Source organism: Triticum dicoccoides, chromosome 7B, assembly GCF_002162155.2.
Source record: "Triticum dicoccoides isolate Atlit2015 ecotype Zavitan chromosome 7B, WEW_v2.0, whole genome shotgun sequence".
Lineage (NCBI taxonomy): Eukaryota > Viridiplantae > Streptophyta > Magnoliopsida > Poales > Poaceae > Triticum > Triticum dicoccoides.
Genome location: NC_041393.1, coordinates 399,728,199 through 399,732,473, shown reverse-complemented (window position 1 = coordinate 399,732,473; position 4,275 = coordinate 399,728,199).

Here is a 4,275-nt window from a genome sequence, read left to right as displayed (position 1 = left end):
ACAAAACCCAACCACTCCCAGTAGTAAGTGGCCTGGTAAAATAAACGGACAAGCAACCATCACATCCCTCCATCTTTTTTGCATTTCATCTCTCTGCATTTACTTTCTCCGGTTCATCTCCCACACTCGATCCCTAGCTACTACTCCTAGGGCCAGTTCTTTTGGCGGCTTCCCCAGCTTTTCCCACAAGACTAGTCACAGTGGAGAGTAACAATAAGGCGCCTCACTCATTTATTTGGGCTTCTAAACTACTACTCCGTCCTGGTTTATTCCTCACCATTGTAATTTGTGCTAAATTTTGACCAAAGATTTAACTGATAAAATGTTACTCAAAACACTTAGGCGCGGTGCATCTAGGTGTGTAAATCATCTTACAAAAACCAAATAATCCCAAAACACTTAGGCGCGGTGCATTAACTTCTACCTCATTTCTTGTTTCTTGACATATCAACCAATAAGAGATAAAGAGTGTGCATGCTTTTAATGACTTGAGATATCAAACACGACATGCAGTGGTTAGTTCATTGCATGCAATACTATTAATTAGCAAATAAACATTAACATTTCTCATTTTCTCCTCCTCTTGGTCACGGTGCACAGCCTAAGATGACTTACTCACCTAGACGGATGGAGTAGTGCATGTGACATGCACTAACATTTCTTTAGTTAAATTTATGATCAAAATTTGACACAGATTACAATGGAGACAAATAAACCAGGACGGAGGTAGTAGTTATTGGATTACTAATCTAGAAGCCTAAAAGAACTTGCCCCTGGTACTCCTACTAGTAGTAGCACTCAAGTTGGAATTCCAATTGCACGGCACAACTTGTTAGGCAAAAAATTCGATACAGGGTGTAGGAAGCGGTTTGGGAATTTGCATGCCTTTCCAACCAGTGAGATACTCCGTACAAAGTACGACAAAGAAATAAGCACAGAGAAGGAAGCAAAAAGTAAACAATCAAATGAGCATTTTTGCATTTGTTTTGCATTGAATCGTATCACAAGTTTGACTAGTGTTGTTTTTCTACTATTACAAAAATCGCATCGTAATGTTAAAACGTGCATTTGCACGTACATAAGTAATAGTAGTACTCCCTCCGTCTAGGTGTACAAGTCTTCCCTCCTTCTTGGTCACCGTGAACAACCAAAGATGACTTATTAACCTGGATGGAGGGAGTAGCACAGTCTGCAAGCATATCGAGAGAGACGTGTAGTCCGATAGTATATAGTAAAGTTTGTGCTATATGCACGTACTTGCAAAATGCGTAATAATACACAACATTTCCAAACTTTCCCTTTTACGTACTTAATTAAGGACGCTAAAAATTCCTGAATGTTCGGGATTTATCATTTGCGTCCCAAAACTAATGAGGTCGCCTTACGAAACAAAAATTATACTCCTCCTAAAAGCCACGGCGCTCGCAAGAGCGCTTGCGGCGCGCCACGAGTGCCCTGGTGCGCGGAAGTTTCCCAGCGCTCCGACACAACGCCTCTTCCTCAGCCTCGCAACTCGCGAGGTGCTGATTGGCGGCTTGCCGGTGGGCGAGCGCGATCTCACCGGTGTGGTGATCCGGCGCCAACAGGTACTCCTCCTGGCTGGAAGCGTGCACCCGGTCCACGTACCGCCAAGCGTAGATGAGGCGCTTGGGCCCGACTGCACTCAGGGCGTCGGCACGGGCGTCCTCCGCCACCCTCACGGCCCTCGCACGAGCCTTCTGCCAAAGATCCAATTGCCTGACTCTCTCGAACGCGACATAGATCTCCCAGGCAGCTTGTTGCACGGTGCGCTTCTCTTCCTCGGCCTTCTTCTCCGCCTCTATTTTGGCGTGCTCTGCTGGAGGCAAAGCCTCCCACAAGGCGACATCCATTTCTTTCCAAAGCTCCTCAAGGCTGGGGGGCTCGACGGACAGCGCGGCGTTCTCCTTGTAGCGGGGAGCCGATGCATCCTCCGACGCGCATGCTGGCGAGATTGGGAACGCCGACGCGTCCACCTCGACGTGTCGCGGCGAGGAGCGGAACACCGACGCGTCCTCCTCGACTAGTGGCGGCGAGGAACGGAACGGCGACGCGTCGCATCACGGCAAGGAGCGGAACGCCGACGCGTCCTCCTCGACTAGTGGCGGCGAGGAACGGAACGGCGACACGTCGCCTAGCGGCGAGGAGCGGAACACTGACGCGTGCTCCTCGACTAGTGGCGGCGAGGAACGGAATGGCGACGCGTGACCGTCTGTGCGGTGCAGCGAGGGGCTCCTAGGGCTTGGGAGGGGCGATTCCATGGTGGTCAACGTGAGAGGGAGGGGGAGGAGATAGCGATGAACGTGAACGTGAGGGGGAGAAGATAGCGATGTCATGGGAGGAGTAGTACTTATAGCGAGCAATGGCACACCTACGTAAGATATGGACTGAGCTGCACTGACTTAACTGCAGGTCCAGTTGCATCACTGACATGTGGGCCAGTACCCTGCTGGGCCCATATGTCAGTGACCCAATGCACTCGAAGTTAAGTAAAAGCTACGTGGGCATATTTGTTGGAGTAAATTACGGGGGAGCGAACGGGTGGAAATATTGCTGGTCACAACGGATTGGACGAGCGTGGGGGGAGGAGAGTCATGCATGCAAAAAAAATTCACACGGGGTGGAGTGGTGGGACCGCCGGAGGGAGAAGGAGAGTTTGGCAGGCATATTGTTTCCACACATGGGGAGGAAAAGATTTGGAGACGAACGGGCTTCCTGCAGGTATGGGGAACGGTGCATAATAAGTCATCTTGCATGCTGGGCTAGGTATAGTCTCAAGTCATTAAAAACATACACGCACCACACATGTTCATATTTCAAGGTGCACTAAATTATTGCATGCGATGATTAAGGCTGGCCATAATGGTGGTATCTTAGCTGGTATCATGCACACAGGAATAGCAAACATGCTGATGTGGCAAAGAATTAAAGAAGAGAGGGGGGTTAGAGTAACTAGTGTTCATGCATGCATTGGTAAACACATCTTTTTGTGAAGAACGTGAGCATTAGTTGAGTACATTTGCAGACTTCAAAAACTATTCCACCGCCTCTACTATCTTGCTAAGAGTAGGTGAAATTTTTGAGTCGAGCCCTTTAAACTAGAAGGGAGGTAGTGGTACTCTAATAGCTAGGTGTGTAAGTCATCTTACGAAAACCAAATAATCCCAAAACACGTAGGCGCGGTGCATTAACTTCTACCTCGTTTCTTGTTTCTTGACATATCAACCAATAAGAGATGAGGGTGTGCATGCTTTTAATGACATGAGACTATCAAACATGACATGCAGTGGTTAGTTCATTGCATGCAATACTATTTAATTAGCAAATAAACATTAATGTCTCTCGTTTTCCCCTCCTCCTTGGTCACGGTGCACAGCCTAAGATGACTTACTCACCTAGACGGAGGGAGTATCAACATTCACAATGTCAAATCAATATTTTTACACTCGTTATAAAACGTAGTTCTTATATATACTCATTATAATCAGTATTGTAGATATTGATATTTTTAGTATAAATTTGGTCGTGGTATTTCATTGATGCCTGTCAAAGCATGGAGGAAGCGGAGCTTAGGGCTTGCATTCCGGACTCTACATAGGTATTTCTCTTCATAATCCTGTAATTTTAGAGACTGATTGCGTTTTTGTGGTAGCGTCTCTTGCATCGGGGGACTATGACAGGTCTGCTATGCATGACCTGAAGATGAAAGCGTTGAGCATCTCGAAGTTGATCAACAATCTTCAATTGTCAAAGATTAGCCGTTCGGCCAATAAGGTGGCACACTTAATCGCTAAGTATAGCTTTGACAATAGATTAGATGGTATTCTTATAAATAACGTACCACCCTGTGTGGTGAATATTGTATCGAATGAGTGTACTGGTGTGGCTGGTTAATTAATATAAGGTGTGTTCAAAAAAAGTATAAATTTGGTCAAACACTTTGCAAACGGTTGACGGGAGTAAAAAGGACCAGCGGGAGTATCATGCATGCAGAGTAGGCAAAAAATTGCTCATTTATAGCCAGTCGAAGTCTCAAAGGGCACGACCGCGCGAGGGAGGCGAAGGTCGTGGGAGGTGCGACGGTTGATGGAATTAAGTGAAGTTACATCCACGCGCCGGCATGGCGTGCAAACAGGCAGAAGCTATACCGTCAGGCCTACAATATGGGTCTAGTAGACATGACATCTAGTGGGTCCCGCATAGTTCTCGAGAACTCTTTGGGGGCTTGCAGCCTTTTATCCACCGGGCAAGCCAACA